At 46.0% G+C, this 25,974-nt stretch overlaps 1 protein-coding gene across 1 annotated transcript in view; it reads left to right on the top strand.

The window, feature by feature from the left end:
* Nucleotides 1-25,974, top strand: part of spopla (speckle type BTB/POZ protein like a) — a 251,904-nt gene that overhangs the window by 128,382 nt on the left and 97,548 nt on the right. The window contains 1 exon segment of the mRNA XM_038789941.1: nucleotides 4,783-4,908. The gene's annotated coding sequence lies outside the window, so the exon portion shown is untranslated.

Consider the following 25,974-nt stretch of genomic DNA (forward strand, 5'->3'; position numbering starts at 1 on the left):
GTTTTATGCCGGTAATGAGGGTGTTGGTTGCAGAATCCTTTAACTGTGCTGTATTGGACAGTGGCTGCACATCTACTGTGTGTGGGATTGACTGGTTAAAATGTTATCTGGACTCCTTGGATGCTGAAAATCGTAACAAGGTTAAGGAATTTAAAAGTTCCACAAGTTTCGGGTTTGGGGATGATAATACTCTGAAGTCACTGAAAAGAGTGGTGACCCCTTGCAATATTGCTGGAGTGAACCATTTCATTAGCACGGATGTTGTATCAAGTGAGATACCTTTGCTTCTGAGCAGACCGTCGATGAAGAAGGCACACATGAAGCTGGATATGGAACAGGATAAGGCAACAGTTTTTGGAAGGACGGTGGACTTACAATTTACACAGTCGGGACACTATTGTATTCCATTACTGACAAATAATATTTCAAGTAGAGTGGTTAAGGATGTGTTAATGGCAGTTGATAATGGGAGTTTAGCTGATAAAAAGCTTGTTGTAGTAAAACTGCATAGGCAATTTGCACATCCATCTCCTCGGAGGCTGAAATATTTATTAAAGGATGCAGGGGTAAGGGATGACGACTATACTAAACTGATAGAACAGGTTAGTGATCGCTGTGAAGTTTGCAGGAAGTACAGAAGGACACCAGCGCGACCGATAGTAACCCTACCTTTGGCCATGGACCGTAAGATCTGGGATGAAGCAAATAATATATTTATTTAGCATTTTGTAGATTTAGCAACCAGATTTAGTCAGTCAACGATTGTACGAAGTAAAGAAAAGAGAGTAATTCTGGATCAAATTGTGGAAAAATGGATCGGGGCAGGAATGGGTTCACCAGCAAAATTCTTTACGGACAATGGGGGAGAATTTGCTAATGATGAGTTGAGGGATATGTGTGAAAACATGAATATCAGAGTTATGAACACGGCTGCAGAAAGTCCGTTCAGTAATGGTGTCTGCGAAAGAAATCATGCTGTTATCGATGACGTGCTTTGGAAAATTTTGGGAGATCGACCAAACTGCACGCTAAATTCAGCTTTAGCATGGGCGGTACATGCAAAGAATTCATTGTAGATGGTTGGGGGTTATAGTCCTTATCAATTAGTGTCTGGTAGAAATCCTAAAATTCCCTCTATTTTAATGACCAGCCTGCAGTTTAGGAAGGGACTACAATTAGCTCAGGTTTTGCTGAACATTTAAATGCGTTACATAGCAGTAGAAAAGCTTTTTTGGAAGCAGAAGTCTCTGAAAGAATTTGCAGAGCTTTAAGACATAATGTACGGCCATCAGATGCCGTTTTTCAGCAAGGAGACATGGTATACTATAAGAGAGACAATTCTAATGAATGGAAAGGCCCAGGGAAGATCATGGGCATAGATGGCAAAACATTTATTTTGCAACATGGTAATCAAACTGTTAGGGTACATTCTTCAAGGATAATGGATACCGATTACAAATTTTCAAATTTAGACAGAGCAGACAGACATGACGAGTCTACTCAAAAAAAAAAAAAGGGGGAATCAGGTGTGTGTTTTAGTTTCTTGAAATTTTAATTACTTCAAATTTTGTTTTCACCTAATTGTTTTTTTTCTCCAAGGAAGGGGAGACTGTTAAGTAATGGGTTAAGATACATTGCAATAGTTGTCTCGTTTATGTTAAGTGTTCAGTGATTGTCTCATTTATGTTAAGTGTTCAATGATTGAGACTGAAATGTAAAGGGGCTTCAGGTGGCCTCTGGATCTGGTGATCTGTTGAGTTCTGTGCAGAGTGAGTTTGAACCATTAAAGGTGTGTTGGTGAAAAAGGAGCTGAACTCTTGCCTCTTCATACCACAGCATCTAATACATCTAACAACCAGGTCTCTGTAATGGCAACAACATCATAGTTCCAAGTAGTAATCCAAGCTCGAAGTTCATCTGCCTTACCCGTAATACTTCTTGCATTAAAACATATGCACTTCAGGCCATCAGACCCGCTGCGCTCAGCAACATCTCCCTGTCTGCTCTGCATCAGAGCCATACTGGCCCTATTCCCTCATTCTCCCTCAATGCTTTCACCTTCTGACCTATTGCTCCGGTGCCCACCCTCCTGCCATACTAGTTTAAACCAATCCCTTGTGACATTAGCAAACCTCGCGCCCAGGATATTTATGCGCCTCCAGTTTAGATGCAACCTGTCCTTCCGGGGCAGGTGTGACCTGGATAAGAAGAGCTCCCAGTGGTCCAGATAAAGGAAACTCTCCCTCCTACACCAGCTGGTTAGCCACGCGTTTAGCTGCTCTATCTTCCTATTTCTAGCCTCACTGGCACATGGCACAGGGAGTAATCCCGAGATTACAACCCTAGAGGTCCTGTCTTTTAGCTTTCTGCCTAGCTTCCTGAACTCCTGCTGCAGGACCTCATGCCCCTTCCTGCCTGTGTCGTTAGTACCAATATGTACAACGACCTCTGCCTGTTTGCTCTCCCCCTTCAGGATGCCCGCTACCCGTTCAGAGACATCCTATACCCTGGCACCAGGGAGTCAACATATCATCCTGGAGTCTCTTTCACTCTTTCACGTCCACAGAAGCGCCTATCTGTGCCCCTGACTATAGAGTCCCCTATGACTAGTGCTCTTCTGCGCATTGACCCTCCCTTCTGAACATCAGAGCCAGCCGTGGTGCCACTGCTCTGGCTTCTGCTGTTTTCCCCTGATAACCTCCCCGACAGTATCCAAAGGGGTATACCTGTTTGAGACGGGGACAACCACAGGGGATTCCTGCACTGACTGCCTGCCCTTTCTGGTGGTCACCCATTTCTCTGCCTGCACCTTGGTTATGACCACATTTATATAACTGCTATCTATGACGCTTTCCGCCATGCTCCTAAGTGCATCCAATTGCTGCTCCAACCGAACCATGCGGTCTGCGAGGACCTCCAGTTGGGTGCATTTTCTGCAGATGAAGCCATCCGGGACGCCGGAACCCTCCCGGACCTGCCACATCTCACAGTCAGAGCACTGCACCCCTCTGACTGACATTGCGTCAATTAATTAGTAAATTAAATTTAAAAGTTTTTTTAAAAAGTTACTGTGAACTATATGTTTCCTCACACTTGATTTCTACTATAAATGTGAAAGCTAAATACAGTACTCTCTGATCTCTGGCTTAGATACCCCTCTAAATTATAATTAAGTAATTATGTTTAATTAGTTTAACAATGGTTAATTTTAAATTTAGTGGAGCTTCCCAACCAGCCAAACAGATCACAGCTGTACTTTGATGTCACTTCAGTTTCTCTCTTTCTCTCTCTTTCCCCCCCCCCCCCAACAAATTTGAAAAGGTAATAAAAAATAAATAAAAATCACTTCCATTTCCATTTCCAGGTTCATAGATACTCTCTGGTTCTCTCACTGCAGATTAAAAGTTACAGGCCAGAAGAAAGAAAGAGAACAAAACAGGAGGGAAAAAGCACCTTATGCCACTCTGCACTGAAATACCTCACTGCACCAAATTACCAAGTTCCAAATTCCCACTCTGGATGTGTCTCACTCCGGCTGTGTCTCTTTGACTTGCGCAAAGCAGCCCCGGGACCCATTGAGTCACGCCGGCCCCCCCCCATTCTCCGAGGCGGGTGGCGCAATTCACGCGCGACTTTTGGGGCGTGGGAGAATTTGGAGGCTGGCGGGGGCGGGATTCACGCCGACCCCCAGCGATTCTCCGACCCGGTGGGGGGGGGTCGGAGAATCCCGCCCCATATTACCGTGTTTTTCTTTGTTTCAATGGCACGTAGAACTGCATCTATGCCATTGCAGCACTTGTCAGACGATTGATATATCCTGGTAAGGGTAACTAGAAGTTCCTTCCCTATTCACGCAGTGGCATGATGGACAATATGATACAATAGTGTGAGGGATCATATGCACCGTAATTTAACAGTTTTATTATACTTTACAATTTCCTATGTGAAGATTATAAACTAAAGAACACAACTTGTCTTGTGTGCTGCTCTAATATTTTTGAAATGTTGACCGTTCTTTGAAAATTATATTTGATTTATTTTGGTTGAACATGAGTACTGAAAGAGCTGCCTGCATTTATGTTTCGAGGTGGCCTGGATTAAGAAAGACTTGCATTATGTAGCTCATTTTGCAGCCTCAGGACAGGCTTTTCAGCCAATTAAGTGATTTTGAAATAGTCACCGTGGGGAAACACAGCAGCCAATTAATGCACAGCAAGGTCCCATAAACGACAATGCACTAATATCCAGATAGCCTGTTTCATTGACATTAGTTGAGGGATAAATGTGTGCCAGAACACTGGGGAAAATTCCTATGTTCGTCACATGGTGCCGTAGGATCTTTTATATTGGCCTGAGAGGACAAATGAGGCCTCAGTTTAATATTTTATTTGTGAACACTCTTCAATGTAGCACTCCTTCAGTGTTGCACTGGTGTCATTTTAGATTTTGTTATCAAATCTCTGGATTGAGATTATGCAAATACCCCATGCCATGCTCATTAGTTAAATTAGACAATGTTTCAGAGAGGCCTGCCATTAATTGCAGAAAATGATGTGGGAATATTTTGATTGTTTTGAAATGCTTTCTGGTTGATGTTTAGGAATGTACATGATTTGAAGCATTGTGTTGCAACCTTTGTCTTATCTACTCAATGCACCATAATGTATAGATTGTTGTATTAGTTAATAGGTTAGAATTTGAACGTAGTTAACAATGCAGTGAACATTTTTAAAATTAAGTTTTATGTACGAGTTAAAAAGCTAAGTTTAAATTTTTTTGTAGGTGTGAAGTTTGTAGCGATGATGCCACCCTAACCAATATACTTCATACTCCTGAGTGAAGGTAACAGTCTCCAAATAATTGGGATTCGCAGATTACAAGGGGCAACCATTGAGGGGCTGCCAGTAGGTGAGTACGCTGTATTTCAAAATCCTAATTTTGCTTTATAGATTAAGAGTATGAGGTCTGATTGTGGCATAGAACTATAGAAACTTTACGGAGCAGAAAGAGGCCATTCAGCCCATCATGTCTGCATCAGCCAGAAAAATGAAACTAGCCACTCCTTTTAATCCCACTTTCCAACACTTGGTCTGTCGCCTTGCAGGTTACAGCACGTTGCATTCCATCACACTCCACCTGGTCTGTCGCCTTGCAGGTTACAGCACGTTACATTCCATCACCCTCCACCTGGTCTGTCGCCTTGCAGGTTACAGCAATGTTTTTCCTCATGTCCTCTCTATTCCACTTACCAATCACCTGAAATCTATGCCCCTGATAATTGACCCCTCAGCTTGGGAAACAAGTCTTTTCTTTCTGGGACCCTCATAATTTTGTACCTCCCTTTAACCTCCTCTGTTGTTGGAAAAGAACCCTAGCCATCCAAACGGGTGCAATTTTCAAACCCTTCCAATATTCTTGTAAATATTCTCTGCATCTTCTCCAGGGCAATTATGTCATTCCTGTAATGAGGTGACCTGAAATATATGCAAAATTCCAATTATGGTAGGCCTAACCAGTGTTTACACAGTTCCATCATTACATCTCTGTTTTTGTATTCAATACCTTGCTTCATAAAATAAAGCATTCCATCTGCTTTCTTGACCACCTTGTCCACCTATCCAACCACCTTCAAGGACCTGCGAGCATGCATCCCCAAGTTCTCTCACTTCTTCAACCTCTTGCAGCTGACACAAAAATATGTGGGACAGTAAGTTGCAATGAGGAAATGACGTTACAAATGGATATAGATAGGTTAGGAGAGTGGGCCAAAATGTGGAAGATGGGAGTGTAATGTGGATGAGTGGGAGGTCATGCATTTTCGTTGAAAAAATGGAATCACAACTTATTATCTAAATGGGAAGAGACTGTGGGGTGCTCCGATGCAGAGCGATCTGGGTGTCCTCGTGCGCGAGTCCCAGAAAATGAGCATGCAGGTACAGCAGATAATAAGGAAAGCAAATGGACTGTTGCCATTTGTAGCAAAAGGAATTGTGTATAAAGGTAAGGAAGTGTTGTTGCGACTAAACAAGGCATTGGTAAGATCGCACCTGGAGTATTGTGCACAGTTTTGGTCCCATTATTTGAGGAAATGCATTGAAGGCAGTTCAGAGGAGGTTCACTAGATTAATTCCAGGGATGAGGGGTTTGCCACATGAGAGATTGAAGAGAGGTTCCCTATACTGATTCCAGAGATGAGGGGTTTGTCACATGAGGAGAGATTGGCTTATACTCTCTAGAGTTTAGAAGAATTTTAAATTTTTTTTAGAGTACCCTATTCATTCCCCCCCCCCCCCCCCAAATTAAGGGGCAATTTAGCGTGGCCAATCTACCTACCCTGCACATCTTTGGGTTGTGGGGGTGAAACCCACGCAAACACGGGGAGAATGTGGTAACTCCACACAGACAGTGACCCAGAGCAAGGATCGAAGCCGGGACCTCGGTGCCGTGAGGCAGCAATGCTTTTCACTGTGCCACCGTGCTGCCCTAGAGTTTAGAAGAATGAGGGGGGATCTAATTGAGGAATACAATATGCTAAAGGTAAAGATAAAGTACATGTGGAGCTGATGCTTCCTCTTGTGGGGCCTTCTAAAATGAGAGGTCTTAATTTTAGAATAAGAGGTAGCAAATTTAAAACAGATTTGAGGAAAAACTACTTCTCCCAAGGGTTGGGAATCTGTGGAATTCGCTACCCCCAGAGTGCGGTTAATGCTGGGACAATCAGTAATTTAATATCATAGGATTTACAGTGCAGAAGGAGGCCATTCGGTCCATCGAGTCTGCACCGGCTCTTGGAAAGAGCACCCTACCCAAGGTCAACACCTCCACCCTATCCCCATAACCCAGTAACCCCGCCCAACACTAAGGGCAATTTATCATGGCCAATCCACCGAACCTGCACACCTTTGGACTGTGGGAGGAAACCGGAGCACCTGGAGGAAACCCACGCACACACGGGGAGGATGTGCAGACTCCGCACAGACAGTGACCCAAGCCGGAATCGAACCTGGGACCCTGGAATTGTGAAGCAATTGTGCTATCCACAATGCTGCTGTGCTGCCCTAAGGAGGAGTTAGACAGATTTTTAATTGGTAGCAGGTTGAACGGGCATGATGTTGGAGTTGAGGCCAGGATGGGATAAGCCATGATCACATTGAGGGTGTTAGGCTCGGGAGGCTAAATTGCCTTCCCCTGCTCCTAGATCATGTGTTCTAGGGAGAAGATGCTCTGACTGATTTTGCAATCCAGCTCTTGGTCTGTACCATTGTAGGTAGCAGATGAGGAACATATCAGCCATGACAGAATGGCGGAGCAGACCTGATGGGCTGAATGGCTTAATTCTGCTCCTACATCTTATGTACAAAGTTATGAACATATGAATTCTCACTATCCTCTCAATGGCCAATTTGAAAATGAAATTAAATGAAAATCGCTTATTTTCACAAGTAGGCTTCAAATGAAGTTACTGTGAAAAGCCCTTAGTCTCAACATTCTGGCACCTGTTCGGGGAGGCTGGTACGGTAATTGAACCGTGCTGGTGGCCTGCCTTGGTCAGCTTTCAAAGCAGCGATTTAGCCCAGTGTGCTAAACCAGTCCCTCACATTTCAAAATGTTTGTGTCATCTGCAAATTTCTTAATCATGCCTTCCATATTTAAGTCTAAATCGTTAATAAATACAACAAAAAGCAAGGCTCCCAACACTGAACCTTGTGGAAAACCATTGGAACCGTTTCCATTCACAAATGCATCCATCATTCATTACTCTTTGTTTCCTGTCACTGAGCTAATTTTGGATACAATCTGCCACCTTCCCCTGTATCCAATGAGATTTCACTTTTTTGACCAGTCTGCCATGTGGGACCTTGTCAAATGCCTTACTGAAATCTATGTAGTCAACATCCACTGCACTCCCCTCTTCAATCCTCCCTGCTTACTCCTCAAAAAATTCTATTAAGTTAGTCAGACACTATCTTCCCCTAACAAAACCATGATCAATCCGTGACTTTCTAAGTGGTTTAAGAGGGTGACAGTTTAAGTGAGTTATCCTGTCTCTCAGAATTGTTTCAAATAATTTTCCCACTGAATCTAGAATCTACGGCAAGGAAACATGCCCTTTGGCCCAAACTGGTCCACGCCAAACAAAAAGCCCATCTCAGCTAACCCCATTTGCCTGCATATGGCCCATATCCCTCTAAACCTTTCCTATCCATGTATCTGTCCAAGTGCCTTTTCAATGTTGTCAATGTCCCTGCCTCAACCACTTCCTCCGGTAGCTCGTTCCACATACGTACCACCCTTTGTAAAAAAAAAAAAAAATTCTTCCCCCTCTTAACTTAAACCAATGCCCTCTCGTTCTCGATTCCCCAAACCTGGGAAAATGACTGAGTGCATTCACCCTATCCCTGCCTCTCATGGTTTTATACATCTCTATAAGATCACCCCTCAGTCTCCTATGCTTCAAAGTAAAAAGTCCTAGCCTGTCCAATCTCTCCTTATATCTCAGTCCCTTGAGCCCTGGCAACATCCTTGTAAATCTCTTCTGCACTCTCTCCAGTTTAATAACATCTTTCCGACAGCAAGGCGACCAAAACTGGACACAAACTGGTGCAGCCTCATCAACGTCCTGCACAACTGCAACATAACTTATCAACGTCTCTACTCCATGCCCTGACTGATGAAGGCCAGCATGCCAAAAGCCTTCTTCACTCCGCTATCTCCCAGTGATTCCACCTTTAGAGAACCATGCACCTAATCTCCATGGTCCCTCTGTTCCACGATACTCCCTAAGGTCCTACCATTCAACGTGAAAGTCCTACCTTGATTTCACTTTTCAAAATGCAACATGTCACACCTATCTGTATTGAACTCACATTTGGCATTTCTCGGCCTACTTCCCCAGCTGATCAAGATCCTGCTGCAATTTTTGATAACCTTCCTCACTGTCTATAATACCACCTATTCTAGTGTCATCTGCAAACTTATTGATCATGTCTTGTACATTCTCATCCAGATCTTTGATCTAGATAACAAACAGCAATGGGCCCAGCACTGATCCCTGAGGCACACCACTAGTCACAGGCCTCCAGTCCGATAAGCATCCTTCCACCTTTACCCTCTGCTTCCGACCATCAAGCCAATTGTATATCCAATTTGCCAGCTGTCCCTGGATTTCATGTGATCTAACCTTCCAGAGCAGCCTACCATGTGGAACTTTAAAAAAGACCTCACTGAAGTCCATATAGACTACGTCTACCGCCCTGCCTTCATCAACCTTCCTGGTCACTTCATCAAAGAACTCTTAACAGATTTGTAAGGCATGATCTCCTGTGCACAAAGTTGTGCTGACTACTCCTAATCAAACCATGTCTTTCCAAATGCCTGTATATCTTATCCCTCGAAATCCTCTCTAGTAACTTGCCCACCACAGATGTTCGTCTTATCGGTCTATAATTCTCAGGTTTTTCTTTGCACCCCTTCTTAAATAAGGGCACAACATTTGCTACCCTCCAGTCTTCTGGTACTTCACCCGTGGCTAACGGTGATGCAGATATCTTCTCTAGCTTCATGCAGTGTTCTTGGATATGCCTGGTCAGGGAAAGGAGATTTATCCACCTTCATACATTTTAATACATTCATCACCTCCACTACTGTAATGCAAACTGTCCCCATTATTGCCGCTAACTGTCCCAGATTCCCAAGTCTTTCATGTCTTTCTCCACGGTAAGCACAATGGCACAGTCGTTAGCACTACTGCCTCACAGCACCAGGTATCCGGGTTCAGGCCTCCGGTGACTGTGTGGAGATTGTACGTTCTCCCTGTGCTTGCGTGGTTTCCTCCGGGTGCTCCGGTTTCCTTCCACAGTCCAAAGATATGCGGGTTAGGTGGATTGGCCATGCTAAATTGTCCTTCGTGTCCAAAAGGTCAGGGAGGGTTACAGGGATAGGATGGGGGATGGGCCTTGTTGGGGTGCTCGTTCAGAGGTTTGATGTAGACTCGATGGGCTGAATGGCCTTTGTCTGCACTGCAGGGATTCTATGATCCTATTCTATGAAATTATCATTGAGAACCTAGCTCACCTCCTGGGCTTCCACATATATGTGTCCACTTTGGTCTTTGAGGGGTCCTATACTCTCTCTAGTTATTCTTTTTCCTTTACATACTTAAATAATCCCTTTGGATTCACCTTAATCCTCTCATACAAAGCTACCTCATAAACTCTTTTTACCCTCCTAATTTCCTTTTTATAAATAAATTTAAGTACCCAATTCATTTGTTCTAATTAAGGGGCAATTTAGCGTGGCCAATCCACCTACCCTGCACATCTTTGGATTTTGGGGGTGAAACCCACGCAAACACGGGGAGAATGTGCAAACTTTGCACAGATAATGACCCAGAGCTGGGATCAAACCTGGAACCTTGGTGCTGTGAGGCAGCAGTGCTAACCGCAGCGCCACCGTGCTGCCCTCTAATTTCCTTCTTGAGTATACTCCTGTAACCCCATGTAGACCTCCAGGGAATCCGTTGATTCCAGCTGCTGGTACCTGAGCCATGCCTCCTTCTTTTTCCTGACCAAAACCTCAATATGTTTTGTCATCCAGGTTTCCTACTCCTGCCAGCCTTGCCCTTCATCCTAACAGAAACATATAGACCCTGAATTCTAGCTATTTCACTTTTAAAAGCCTCCCACTTGCCGAACGTCCCTTTGCCCTCAACTCCAATCAACCTTTGCAAGCTCCTGTCTAATTCCATCAAAATTTGCCTTGCCCCAATTTAGAACTTGCAGCTGTGGAGCAGTTTTGTCCCTTCCATAACTATTTAAAAATTAATAGAACTATGGTCACTGGTCCCAAAGTGGTCCCCCATCGTCACCTATGTCACTTGCCCTGCCCTATTTCCCAAGAGTAGGTCAAGTTTTGCCCTTTGTAGAGTAGGAGTCTTCTCATACTGCCGAGGAAACTTTTCTGAACACACTTAACAAGTTCCACCCCATCTAAGCCGTTAACTCTATGGCAGTCCCAGTCTATGACAGCCCTATTACTCCTGCAAGTTTCCCCAATTTCCCTGCTTATTTGTTCTTCCAATTCCTGTTGACTATTTGGGGGCCTATAGTACAACCCCAATATGGTCACCATCCCCATCTTATTTCTGTGTTCCACCCACAAAGCCTTCCTGGCTGATGCCTCGGTTATTTCATCTCTGACTACTGCCGTGATGCTTCCCCCTCATCAAAAATGCAACTCCCCCTCCTCTCTTTTCTCCACCTCTGTCCTGCCTAAAGCACCTGTACCTTGGAACATTAAGCTGCCAGTCCTGTTCCTCCCTTAGCCATGTTTCAGTTACGGCTATAATATCCCAGTCACACGTACCTATTCATGCCCTGAATTCATCAGCCTTACCTGTCGGCCCTCTTGCATTGAAATAGATGCAATTTAATCCAACAGGTTTTCCCCGCTCCCTGTCTTGTTCCTGTCTATCTATTTAGCTTGCCGTTGCTGAGTACTCCATCTCCTTTCTGCCCCTCATTTACTTCTCTGCTGTTGAGAATCCCACCCCTCTGCCAATCTAGTTTAAATCCTTTCTTGTAGCACTAACAAATCTGCCCCCCAGGATATTGATCCCCTTCCAGTTCAGGTGCAATTCGTCCCTCTTAAATGCCCCAGAAAAGATCCCTTGATCTAAGAATCTGAATCCCTGACCCCTGCACCAATTCTTTAACCACGCAAATTCAGACTGAAGTCAGACTGATCTACCTATAGTTTTCTGGCCTATCCCTCACACTTTTTAAGTAATAGTACAGCATATGCAGACCTAACCTGTACTTAGTGAGGATTGGAATGTGATCCTCAGAAAATCCTCCCTGGCTTTCTTCACCAGCCTAGGATACAATTCACGTGGCCTGAGTGATTTATCCACCTTAAAAGGTGCCAATCCGTACAGTACTACTTCTCTCGTTCTGCTTATTGCACCTAATATTTTAGACTGCTCAACTAGAATGTCTGCATCGTCCCTCTCCTTAGTGAAGACAGAAACAAAGCATTCATTGAGAACCCTGCCCACAGCTTCTGAATTAATCACAGCCTGGTATGGCAACTGCTCGGCCCAAGATCGTAAGAATCTAGAGAGTCGCGATCGCAGCCCAGTGTCCTGTTAACCCGCCTCCCTACCATTCATTGACTCTGTCAATACCTCCCACTGCCTTGGGAAAGCGGTAGCATAATCAATGACCCCTCCCACCTGGGTTATTCTCTTTTCCAATTTGTTCCATCAGGCAGGAGATATAAAAGTCTGAGAACATGAATTAAAAGGTTGAAAAACAACTACTTCCGCATTGTTACCAGACTCCTGAATGGCCCTCTTATGAACTGAACCATCTCTTCGCACATCTTCTCTGCTGAGTAGTACTACACTCCGCATGCTTCACCTGATATCTGTCTGTGCATTTACATTGTGTTTTTATCGTTTGTCCTAAGTTTTTTCATATATGGAACGATCTGGCTGGACTATACGCAGAACAATACTTTTCACTGCACCTCGGTACATGTGATGATAAATCACATCAAATCGAGCAGCACTGTGCATGTACCTACACCAGATGGACTAGCAATTCAAGAAGGGCGGCACGGTAGCACAGTGGTTAGCACAATTGCTTCAGAACTCCAGGATCCCAGGTTCGATTCCTGGCTTGGGTCAGTGTCTGTGAGGAGCATGCATGTTCTCCCCGTGTGTGCGTGGGCTTTCTCCGGGTGCCCCGGTTTCCTCCCACAGTCAAAAGATGTGCAGGTTAGGTGGATTGGCCATGCTAAATTGTCCTTAGTGTCCAAAAAGGTTGGGTGGGGTTACTGGGTTACGGGGATGTGGTGGAGGTTTGGGCTTGGGTGGGGTGCTCTTTCCAAGGGCCAGTGCAAACTCAGTGGGCTGAGTGACCTCCTTCTGCACTGTAGATTCTATGAGCTCACCACTACCTTCCTGAGGGAAATTAGAGATAAGCAGCAAATGCTAGCCTTGTCAGCTCACTTGGCATGAAAAAAATAACTAAACCTAGGTATTTCCCCATTCTTCTTCCCAAAATGTATGACGTCAACAACACTGCATTAATTCTTTGTCAACCCATTCCATTCACCTCACTGTCTTTGAAGTCTTTTGATCATTTTTAAGCTTTATTTTATTGTTCATCCAACTTTACTAAGTACCTAACTACGCACCATATTCCAAAGGCATATGTGCCTAACAACTGTCACTATCCCCTCCCACTGTTCATACTGTAAGTGGAAATTCTTATGACAATTACTTTGCAGCAGCATTCTTAGCAGAGTGACTTTAAGATGAGAGCAGAGGGCAGGAACCCAGACTGATGCTTTGGGAGTGGAGTTAGACAGTTATCAACATTAACTTGGGATGGTGGGTACCTGCCATAGCTGTTTTGAAGTGTAAGTTAGCTCTTGCTATATTTCTAAGTTGCCATGTTTATGAAGATTACTCTGATATTCAAGATTATTTCAGTGATAACTTGACCAGAGGAAAATGCTAAATTTCAGTGTAATATGCATGCAGGAAAACAAATGCATAAAAAATATACATGCAAACTGAAACATTCCTGTCTAATTATTTTCTGCTTCTACTGAAGTTACATGATCTTAACCAGGGAGACGGCTGAGGCGCTAAAATTGACTTGTACCCTCCACGCACACCCCCATCCAAACCAACCTCTGCCACTCCCAAATGTTGGAAGTTCCCATTACAATGCTTCTTGTTGGAAGTTGTGCACACTGCAAGTATCTCCATCCAACAAAATGTACTCCAGCAAGAGTCAGTACTTTCAGGAGAGCAAGGTTCACGAATGTCCCTTAGGAAAGGAAATCTGCCATCCTTGTCTGGTCTGGCCTACATGTGACTCCAGACCCACAGCAATGTGGTTGACTCTTAACTGCCTCAATTCAAGGGTAATAAGGGATGGACAATAAATGTTGGCTCAGCCGGCGACAGCCACATCCCATGGTTAATTCTTTTTTTAAATGAGTGATAGGAAGGGGCACCATTTGACACCGTTCATTCAAAATTTTCTGGAGTCGCTGATTTGTTTGTAAAATTGTTAGTAACAATTAAATGTAAACAAATGATGGAAAAAATTCCAGATATTCACTCTGATATTGTTAAAGTCAGTTAAAATGCTCCAGATGTTAAAGCTTTTGCAGGTGATCAGATTATAATGTTGTAATTAATGACATTGATGAGCTATTTGTTTCTTTTCTACAAACTATGTGAAATCTGATTTTGCATTCTGCCCTCTTGTTTTTGGACTAGCAGAGTTGTTTTTTTAGTCCTATTCCCTTTCCTGAACAAGTGTAAGGGATGGCACAGTGGTTAGCACTGCTGCCTGACATCGCCAGGGACCTGGGTTAAATTCCTGCCTTGGGTGACTTCCTGGCTGAAGTTTGCACTATCTCCCCTGTGCCTGCGTGGGTTCCCTCCCACAGTTCAAAGATGTGCAGGTTAGGTGGATTGGCCATGATAAAATTGGGGACAGGGTGAGTCGAATGGGCCTAGATAGGGTGTTCTTTCAGACGGTCAGTGCAGACTTGATGGGCTGAATGGCCTCCTGCACTGTGGGGCTGCTATGGAATCTGTTCCATTACTTTTTTTTGTAAGCTCGTCTTCCTGTCAGTTAATTTGAATGCAAAGCAAAACTTGGTTATATAATGTCACTTAAAGGGTGCTGCCTTTGAAAGGTACCAGATCAAGCTCACTGCAGCTGCAATTTAACTCTAGTAATTGTAACAAAATATATTTTTGGGTATTAAAAAGATGAATTACATAGCACCCTTCACAACTTCAGAATGTCTCAAAAGTGCTTTACAGCCATTGAGATGTAAATTCATGTAGATTCATAGAATTTACAGTGCGGAAGGAGGCCATTCGACCTATCCAGTCTTCACCAGGTCTTGGAAAGGGCACACTACTTAATCTCACACCTCTCCACCCTAACCCAATAACCCCACCTAAACTTTTGGACACTAAGGGGCGGTTTAGCATGGCCAATACCACCTAACCTGCACATCTTTGGACTGTGGGTGGAAACCAGAGCACCCGGAGGAAACCCATGTAGACGCATGGAGAACGTGCAAACTCCACACTGTCACCTGAGGCTGGAATTGAACCTGGGACCCTGGAAGCTCTGACCACTGTGCCACAGTGCCACCCAATTCCTTATTACTAATTCACAACAAGTGAAAGATCGAAAGCTTTGAATCAAACAGAAAATGGCCAGTCTGTTTGACGCATTTTATCTTGGAACCCAGATAAGGATGCCCAAGATAGGGTTGATAGCATTACTAGGGGATCACTCCGTGCCAGAAACATTAACTTGTCTGTTCTTGCTGTGGATGTTCGAACAATGCTTGTTTTTTCATCAAGAACTAGAGCATTTGGTGCGTTTTGTTATTGATGGAATATTTGTGTAATCCATCCCATTCGTTTTCACAAGGTACTTAAATGACTAAATACTGGGGACAGTGATTTTGATCTTCTGTGTTCGGATTGCAGATGTGTCTAGAGCAAGTGCTTCTTTCAAACCCCTTTTGATGTGCAGCAACTGTTAATTGTAGGTTTATCGGGGGGGGAGGGGGGAGGAGAGAGCCATGATTGTTGGAGGTCAATCTTCCCAGTCTCAGGACATCACTGCGAGAGTTCCTCAGGATGGGCCCTAGGCCCATCTATCTTCAGCTGCTTCATCAGTGACCTTCCCTCCATCATAAGGTTAGAAGTGGAGATGTGCAATCATTAGCGAACAATGTTCAGCACCATTTGCAACTGCTCAGATACAGATCAGTCTGTGTCATATGCAGTAAAACTGGATGACATTTGGGCTTTGGCTTGTTATATTTGTGCAACGTGTGCCGGGCAATGACTGCCTCCAAGAGAGAATCCAACCATCTCCCCGTGACATTTGATATCAGTGTAATGGCTGAATCCCCCACTATCAACATCCTGGGGGGGGTGTTATTATTGACCAGCATCCAAACTGGACCAGCTATCTGGCTACAAGAACAGGTCAGAGGATGAGCATTATATGAGGAATAACTCACCTGACTTCCCAAAGCCTGTCCACCATCTATAAGGCACAAGTCAGTTGTGTGCACTGGTGCACAGTGCCAGGTAGAAATGTGTAGTATCTGGAGAATTCCCTGCAGCAACTAATTTGATAGTACCTTTCCAACCCGTGATCTCTACCACCAAAAAGGACAAGGGCAGCAGATGAATGGACACCGCCATCAAGTTTCCTTCCAGGTGGATGTGAAAGTATTGGCTAAATTGTTGGCGGAGAGGATAGAGGACCGTGTTCAGGGGGTGGTTGCAGAAGATCAAACAGGCTTCGTGCAGGGCAGGCAGCTTGCAAATGTGGTGATGAATCCGTCGGGGGCTCTGGTACCGGAGATGGTGTCCATGGACATGGAGAAAGCATTTGATCGGGTGTGGTGGCGGTAGTTGTTTGAGGTTTTGGGAAGGTTTGGGTCGAGATTTGTGGCATGTGCGGTTGCTGTATGTGGCACCAAGGCGAGGAAGAATGATATGAGCTCACAAAGCTTTGACTTACATAGGGGTATGAGGCAGGGGTGCCCGCTGTTGCTGTTTGCGCTGGCCATAGAGCCGTTGGCGATGGCTCTGAGGGGGTCGGTGGAGTGGAGGGGAATTATGAGGGGTCAGAGGGAGCATCGGGTGTTGCTCTATGCTGAAGACCTCTTCCTGTATGTTTTGGATCCGCTGGAGAGTATGGGAAGGATTATGGGCCTGCTGGGGAGGTTTGGAGGGTTCTTGGGGTACAAACTGATTGTAGGGAAAAGTGAGATATTCGCGGTGAATGAGCTGGCACAGCAGGTTAATTTAGGGGGGATGCCATTTATGGTAGCGAGGGACAGGTTTAGGTATTTGGGGATTCAGGTAGCGAGGGAATGGACGGGGCTCCATAAGTGGAACATAACAAAGCTGGTGGAGGAGATCAGGGAGGATCTTAGGAGGTGGGATATACTGCAGTTCACGTTGGTGGGGAGGGTTCAAGTCGTGAAAATGAATATTCTGCTGAGGTTCTTGTTTATCTTTCAGGCTCTCCCGATCTTTATACCAAAGGTTTTTGTTTGGAAAGTGGAAATGATCATTTCAAACTTTGTATGGGCGGGGAAGATGCTGAGGGCAGGGAGGACTCTGCTACAGAGGTAAAGGCAGCAGGTGGGGGTGGGGGGTTAGCATGGTCGAACTTGCTTCATTATTATTGGGTGACGAATATGGACGTGGTGAGAAAGAGAGGGGTAGAGTGGGTTAGGATGGAGGAGGAATCTTGTAAGGGTACTAGTTTGAGGGCTAGGCTGATGACACCGTTGCCAATGCCTCCCAAGTAGGTATTCGGGGAGTCCGGTGGTGCAGTCCACGATGAAGATATGGAATCAGTTGAGGCATTTTAGGGTGGAAGGGATGTTGGTGCTAATGCTGCTGTACGAGAAGCTGGGGCAATGGATGGAAGTGGGTCTTGTGAAGGTGAGGGATTTGTATTTGGAGCTAAGGGAGAGGGTAGAGCTACTAAAGAAATGAAATGAAAATCGCTTATTGTCACGAGTAGGCTTCAATGAAGTTACTGTGAAAAGCCCCTAGTCGCCACATTCCGGCTCCTGTTCGGGGAGGCTGGTACGGGAATCGAACCGTGCTGCTGGCCTGCTTGGTCTGCTTTAAAAGCCAGCGATTTTAGCTGAGTGAGCTAAACCAGCTCCAGGGGAGTTGAGGGGAGTGAGTTCGGGTATCTGCACGTTAGGGACTTTAGGCAATAAGTCTGGAGGGGGTTCCCTAGGTTGCCGGGATACACCCTGCTGGAGCGATTGCTGCTTCCGGATGTGGAAAGGGTGGGAAGAATTGGGGATATATACAAGTGGCTGGGGGAGTAGGATGTGAGTGGGTGGTGAAGATCAAGGAGAAATGGGAAGCAGAGTTTGGAGGGGAAATCAATTCAGGAATATGGAGTGAGGCACTGCATAGGGTAAACAGGACGGGATCTCTTCTTGTGCAAGGATAAGCCTGAAACAGTTTAAGGTGGTGCACACGGTGCATATAACCCGGGCGAGAATGAATGGGTTCTTTCAGGGGTAGCAGGTGAGCGTGAGAGGTGTGGGTGGGGGCCAGCGAATCATGCGCACATGTTTTGGGGTTGTGAAAAATTGGAAAGATTCTGGGCTGGAGTATTCACGGTCTTAGCCACGACAGTGCAGGAAGAGGTGGACCCAGAGCCTTTGGTGGCGATATTTGGGATTTCACAGAAGCCGGAACTCATGGAGAGGAGGAAGGCCAATGTCTTGGCCTTCGCCTCTCTGATTGCATGGCGGCGGATTTTGCTGGAGTGGCGGCCACATTGCCACCGGGGGCAGCGGTATGGTTGGGTGACCTGTACGACTTCCTGTGGTTAGAGAAGATAAAGTATGAGTTAAGGGGCTCAACAGGGAAGTTTGAGAGAAGGTGGGGGTTGTTTGTGACCGTGCTTGAGGAGCTGTTCGTCACAGGGGGGTGGGGGGGAGGGGGAGGGTGACAAAGGGGAAAAATCTGTACAGACTATATAGTTGATTGTTGAGAAGTATGTTTCCTGGAGTGTTTATTTGCTGTAACCCGTTTTGATGCATTATTATAATAAAATACATATGAAAAAAAAAAGTTTCCTTCCAAGCATGCAACATCCTGATTTGGAATCATATTGTCATTCTTCCACTGTCTCTCAGTCAAAACCTGGAAATCCCTTTCTTTTTTTTAAAATAATTTTTATTGAAATTTTTCGATACAAACATTTACCCCTACTACATTTTAAATTATAACACAACAAATCCCCCCTGGAAAATCCTCCCCACGCCCTCCCCCGCGCGCACCCCCCCACCCTCCCACCCCCCCCCCCCCCCCCCCCCCCCCCCCGCGCTACCAGTCTAGCAACCAAACCGTTTTTTCCCTTTCTGCCGATGGCCTCGGGCAGTCATTGCCCGCGACCCCCCGCTGACGTGCTCCCTTCGTTGCTTTCCCCCCCCCCCCCCTCCCTTTCTCCCCCCCCCCCCCCTTTCTCCCCGGGTTGCTGCTGTTTCGGCCTCCAGTTCCTATCTCTGATCCAGAAAGTCAAGGAAGGGCTGCCACCGCCGGAAGAACCCCTGTACCGACCCTCTCAGGGCGAATTTGATTCTTTCCAATTGGATGAAGCTTGCCATGTCGTTTAACCAGGTGTTAACACTTGGTGGCCTTGTGTCCCTCCACTGAATCAAGATCCTTCTCCGAGCTACCAAGGACGCAAAGGCCAATATTCCGGCCTCCCCTGCCTCCTGTACTCCTGGCTCCACCCCAACCCCAAAAATCGCTAGCCCCCACCCTGGTTTGACCCTGGTTCCCACCACTCTCGATACCGTCCCCGCCACCCCCTCCCAGAACTCTTCCAGTGCCGGGCACATCCAGAACATATGTACATGGTTCGCAGGGCTTCCCGAACACCTAACACACCTGTCCTCACCCCCGAAGAACCGACTCATCCTAGTCCCCGTCATATGGGCTCTGTGCAGCACCTTAAATTGGATGAGGCCCAACCTTGCGCACGACGACGACGAATTGACCCTCTCTAAGGCATCCGCCCATGTCCCATCTTCTATCTGCTCTCCCAGCTCCGCTTCCCACTTGTCTTTTAGCTCCTCTATCGATACCTCCTCCACCTCCTGCATTATTTTGTAGATGTCCGAGACCTTCCCTTCTCCGACCCAGACCCCTGACAGCACCCTATCACTCACCCCTCTATCGGGAAGCAAGGGAAATCCTTCCACCTGTCGTCTGGCAAATGCCTTCACCTGCAGGTATCTAAACGTGTTCCCCGGGGGGAGCTCAAATTTCTCCTCCAGCTCTCCCAGGCTCGCAAACCTCCCCTCTATGAACATGTCCCTCAGTTGCCTGATGCCCGCCCTGTGCCAGCTCTGGAATCCCCCGCCAGTGTTCCCCGGGACAAATCTATGGTTCCCTCCCAGTGGCGCCACCATCAGACCCCCCACTTCCCCCCTGTGTTGCCTCCACTGCCCCCAGATTTTCAGGGTGGCCGCCACTACCGGACTCGTGGTATACCTTGTGGGGGGGAGCGGCCATGGTGCCGTTACTAGCGCCCCCAGGCTTGTATTGCCGCAGGACGCCCTCTCCATACGTTTCCAAGCTGCCCCCTCCCCCTCCATCACCCACTTGCGCACCATCGATGCGTTCGCCGCCCAGTAGTATCCGGAAAGATTGGGTAGCGCTAATCCTCCCCTGTCCCTACTCCGTTCCAAGAAAATCCTTCTCACTCTAGGGGTGCCATGTGCCCACACATAGCCCATAATGCTGCTAGTTACCTTCTTGAAGAAGGCCCTGGGTAGAAAGATGGGCAAGCACTGAAACAGAAACAAGAACATCGGGAGGACCGTCATTTTAACTGACTGCACCCTCCCTGCTAGCGACAGCGGTACCATGTCCCACCTCTTGAACTCCTCCTCCATCTGCTCCACCAGCCTTGAAAAGTTCAGCTTGTGGAGGGTCCCCCAGTTCCTTGCCACCTGCACCCCCAAGTACCTGAAGCTCTTTACTGCTCTCTTAAAGGGGAGCCGCCCAATTCCCTCCCCCTGATCTCCCGGGTGTATCACAAAGACCTCACTTTTACCCACATTTAATTTATATCCCGAAAAGTCCCCAAACTCCGCTAGTATTTCCATTACCTCCGGTATTCCCCCTTCCGGGTCCGCCACATATAACAACAAATCATCCGCATAGAGTGATACCCGATGTTCCTCCCCTCCCCTTGTCAGTCCTCTCCACCCCCCTGAACCCCTCAGTGCCATCGCCAACGGTTCGATTGCTAATGCAAATAGTAAGGGGGATAGGGGGCATCCCTGCCTGGTACCTCGATGGAGCCCAAAATACTCTGACCTCCTCCCGTTTGTAACCACACTCGCCATCGGGGCCGAATACAGCAGCTTCACCCACTTGATAAATCCCTCCCCAAACCCAAACCGTTCCAGCGTCTCCCACAGGTATTCCCACTCCACCCTATCGAATGCCTTCTCCGCATCCAGTGCTACCACTATCTCAGCCTCCCCCTCCACTGCTGGCATCATAATCACATTCAACAGTCTCCGGACATTTGTGTTAAGTTGTCGTCCCTTTACGAACCCCGTCTGGTCCTCATGGATTACCCCTGGCACACAATCCTCTATTCTGGTTGCCAGGACCTTTGCCAACAGTTTGGCATCTACATTCAAGAGGGAGATAGGCCTGTAGGACCCGCACTGTACAGGGTCTTTGTCCCGCTTCAGGATCAAGGAGATCAGGGCCTGTGACATTGTCGGGGGCAGAACCCCCCCCTCTCGCGTCTCATTGAAGGCTCGCACCAGCACTGGACCCACCAAGTCCACATACTTCTTATAAAATTCCACCGGGAACCCATCCGGCCCCGGCGCCTTCCCCGCCTGCATCTGGCCTATCCCTTTAACTAGCTCCTGCAGCTCTATCGGCGCCCCCAGCCCCTCCACCCGTTCCTCCTGGACCTTTGGGAACCTCAATCTATCGAGGAAGTTCTCCATTCCCCCCCTCCTCCTGGGCGGCTCAGACCGGTACAATTCCCTGTAGAAATCCCTGAAGACCCCGTTCACCTCTTGCCCCTTCTGCACTACGTTCCCTCCCTTCTCTCTCACTCCCCCAATCTCTCTGGCTGCATCTCGCTTGCGCAGCTGGTGTGCTAGCATCCTGCTCGCCTTTTCCCCGTACTCATAGACCGCGCCCTGTGCCCTTCTCCATTGCGTCTCCGCCTTCCTAGTGATCAGTAGGTCAAACTGGGCCTGTAAACTGCGCCGCTCCCTCAACAGCCCCTCCTCTGGTGTCTCCGCATATCTCCTGTCCACTTCTATAAGTTCCCCCACCAGTCTCTCCCTCTCCTGCCTCTCCTTCCTTTCTCTGTGTGGGAAATCCCTTTCTAACAACACTGTGGATATACCTGCATTACCAGGACGTCAGCGGTTCAAGAAGGCAGATCTCAAAGGCAATTGGCATTGGGCATTAAATGCTGACATAGCCAGTGGAGCCCCAATTTTGCGAACCAATAAATAAAAAAAATACAATTGCTGCATCCTAAGTAAGCACACGACTAAGGCATGAAAGATTTTCTACAACCTTGGTGCCATGATATGTTTGATGCTTCTTAGATTTTGCTTGTGTTATGGGCCAGGGTTTAGAGAACCCCAAAGTGTATCATGGAGTTCAACTTTTAATAGATTGTGGTATGGGGAGCACACGGCTCACTCTACAGATATGGTACAGCAGAAATGGGAAAGTATTTTTTAAAGTAAAACAATATTTATTCTATGAACTCAAGTTAACCTTTTTAAAACATACAGTGAACATCTTAGCAACCATCAATTCAAATACAACCCCAAAGAATACAACACTAAGTTATCCTTAATAACTTCCCAAACAACATCCAGAAGACAAAAGAAACACCTTTTAAGAGAAGCGCATCAGGTTTACATTCACTACTGAGAACATTTATAATTCTGAATTCACCAAATGATCAAGAGATAGTTTTTCATGGCAGAGAGAACAGCAGTACACCTGCTTTGTCTGGCTTCAGCTCCAACACTGAAAACAAAACTAAAACACGCCCTGCAGCAAACAGCCTAAAACAAAAGTAAAAATCTGACAGACAGCCCAGCTCCCCCGCACTCTGACATCACTGATAAACACCCATTTCTTAAAGGTACATTTCTTAAACACCCATTTCTTAAAGGTACTTTCACATGACACTTCATGCTAGCTGAAGCATAACCTTAGTCTCAGAGACACTGATTTGATGAGCAAAGCTTTTGGCAGCACTCGAGAATTTGTTTGCCAACAGCTGAATGTCTTCCTTTTTGTTGGCAGTTAGGTCACCGTCCTCTGCATACAGAGCTCTCTGTTTACTGCTTCTGACTTTGGGGAGGTACAGTCTGGAGAGGTGGAAAGGTGGCATGATCAGTACACTGATCTTCTCAACAGAGGCTCCCACATTTCAACAGTCTCTGCATCAAACTGAGCAGTTGCCTGAGAAAGAAAGTCTGTCTGTTCCTCATTTCAAAGAGGTGATGGAGGCAATTAGATCAACCAACAAGGTAAAGCTCCTGGCCCAGAAAGCAATTCAGTGGAGGTTTGGAAGTGTAATAGTACAAAGCTCATCAACAAAAAGCCACCTTTCAGAATATCTTGGAACAGGAAAAAGTTCTCATGTAGTCAGCATTTTGAAGCAGAAAGATCTGCAATTAGATGCGTTAACAACCGAAGAATAAGTCTTCTCTCAATTTCAGGGAAGAGCCTTACAAGGATTCTATTAAACAGCCTCATAAATTATGTCATCCCAGAATCACAGTGTGATTTTAAGGCTAACTGTAGGCCAGCTAAACAATGTTTGCAGCTAGCCATCCACAAGAAATGCGCAGAGGGTAGCAGTAGGATCTGCATGTTTGTTAGTCAAGCTAACTAAAGTTTTGATAGTGTGAGATGCCAAGGTCTGTGACACTAGCTTTCCAAGCTAAGATGTCAGAACAAATTTGGCAAAACCCTTTGCCTACTGCATGATGGCATTAATCGGCGTGTTTGTGCCTGTGGTGATGTTTAATTTCTGGTGGTAATCACTGATGTAAAGTGAGGATGCATTGTGGCTCCCCAACTCTTGAATTCCTTATTTGCTGCAATGTTTAAGGAAGTCACCAAAGCATGCCTGCAGGAATCAATAGTGGTGGAGTACTGTTCACTTGTCTGCTCCATGTTAAAGTAAATGGACTGTAGTCTGAATTGTACACTGATGGATTGTACACTAAATCAATATTTCAAAGCTGAATTGATAGTGTCAGAGCTTTATTTGATCCTTGAATGTTACTGCACTCTTCATGGATGTGTTGGAAAAGGCAGGCAAATTTTACATCTGAGAGAGCGCAAGATCCATTACCATAATGGTACTGCTCAACCTCAGTAAAATAAATAGTGTAAAAGCTAGAAATATAATTATGGTCTGTAGGACTACATGGGAATTTACAAATCTTTGTACTGAGCATTTTTGGAGTCCGATAGTGATTACCGCACAGAAGGTGGGTCAGTAGTCCCATCAAGAAGCTGTTCACTCTCTGCAGTGAAATCCAGTTATTCCTATTTCCCTGCTCTATACCTGTAGCCCGTACGTTTATTATTTCCCTCAAGTGCCTATGCAATTTCCTTTTTAAAATTGTGAATCCACCACCCTCATGGCAGCAAGTCATTACCGGGTTGTTACCACTACTGGGTTGTCCCCCGCCCCCCAAATCCTATCTCTTGCCCAAAACTTTACAACTGCATCCCCCAGTCTTTGCTTCATCAGCCAACGGGAACAGCTTTTCTTTGTCTCCCTTATCTAATACTTTCATAATCCTGTACACTTCTATCAAATCTCCACTGAATCTTCTTTGCTCCAAGGTCAACGTTCCCAGTTTCTACAACTTACAGTTTCTACAACTTAACTTAGCAAAATTCTTTGTTTCCAGACCAGTGTTGTCAAGACCATGAATAAAAGAGCTAAACTCAAGAGGTGAGGTGGAAGCTACTGCCCTTGACATCAAGGCAACATTAGACTGTCTGGCATCAAGGAGTCCTAACAAAATTGAAGTAAATGAGAATCGGAAGGAAAACTCTCCACTAGTTGGAATCATATTGAGCACAAAGGAAGGTGGTTGTGGTTTTTGGAGGTCAGTCATCTCGGTCCGAGGACATCACTGTTGGAGTTCCTCAGGGTAGTGTACTGGGCCCAACCATATTCAGCTGCTTCAACAGTGACCGTCTCTCCATCTCAATGGTGATGTTTGCTTTGCAGTGTTCAGCGCCATTTGCAACTCATCAGAGATGGAAACAGCCCCTGTCCATATGTCCTGGACACTATTCTGGCTTGGGCAAGTAACATTAGCACCACTCAAGTACCAAGCAATGATCATCTTCAACAAGAGAGAACATAACCATCTCACCCGACATTCCGTGTCATTACAAATGCTGAATCCTCCTCTATCAACATCCTGGGAGTTAATATGGATTAAAAAGCGAACCAGACCGGCCATATAAATAGCATGGCTACAAGAGCATTCAGAGGCTGGGAGTTCTGCAGAGAGTAACTCACCATCTGACTCAACAATGCCTGCCCACCATTTACAAGGCAATTGTCAGGGGTATGTTGGAATACTCTCCACTTGCCTGGATGAGTGCAGCTCCAACAACCCAAGACACTCATCACCATTCAGGATAAAGCAGATGTTTGATTGCCATCCCAGCCGCCATCTTAAGCATTCACTTCCTCCACCAACAATGAACATTGGCAGCAGTGTGTATCATCTACAAGATGGGCTGCAGAAACTCATCAAACCTCCTTCAGCAGCACCTTCCAAACCCGTGAACTCTGCAACCTAGAAGGGCAAAGGCAGCCAATGCATGGGAACACCACTTTCTGCCATTTCCCTTCAAAACCATCCACCAACCTAATTTGGAAGTATATAATTGTTCCTTCATTGTCACTCGGTCAAAATCCTGGAACTTCTTCCTAAAGGCATCATATGCATACCTACACCACATCGACTGCAGCATTTCAAGGAAGTAGGTCACCAACACCTTCTCGAGGGCAAATAGGGATGGGTAATAAATGTTGGCCTGCCAGTGACGCCCGCATTCCATGAACGAGTAGAAATAATGAACTGAGGCAGGTTTTAAGTTGGGCAATGTTAGTGGGAGGAATGAGCACTTTTCAAGCAATAATAAGAGATTGGAAATCCACCTCTGGATTAAATATGATGCCAAGACTGGCATAATCTCAGATGGTTGCCAGGGACAGGAATGGCGTTTGAAGCAGGATTTGACTTTTGGGGACCTGAGGCAATGTTACGGGAGTGGGAAGAGAAACCATTGCAAATGATACTCTAGCT

This window comes from Scyliorhinus canicula, chromosome 2, assembly GCF_902713615.1.
Source record: "Scyliorhinus canicula chromosome 2, sScyCan1.1, whole genome shotgun sequence".
Lineage (NCBI taxonomy): Eukaryota > Metazoa > Chordata > Chondrichthyes > Carcharhiniformes > Scyliorhinidae > Scyliorhinus > Scyliorhinus canicula.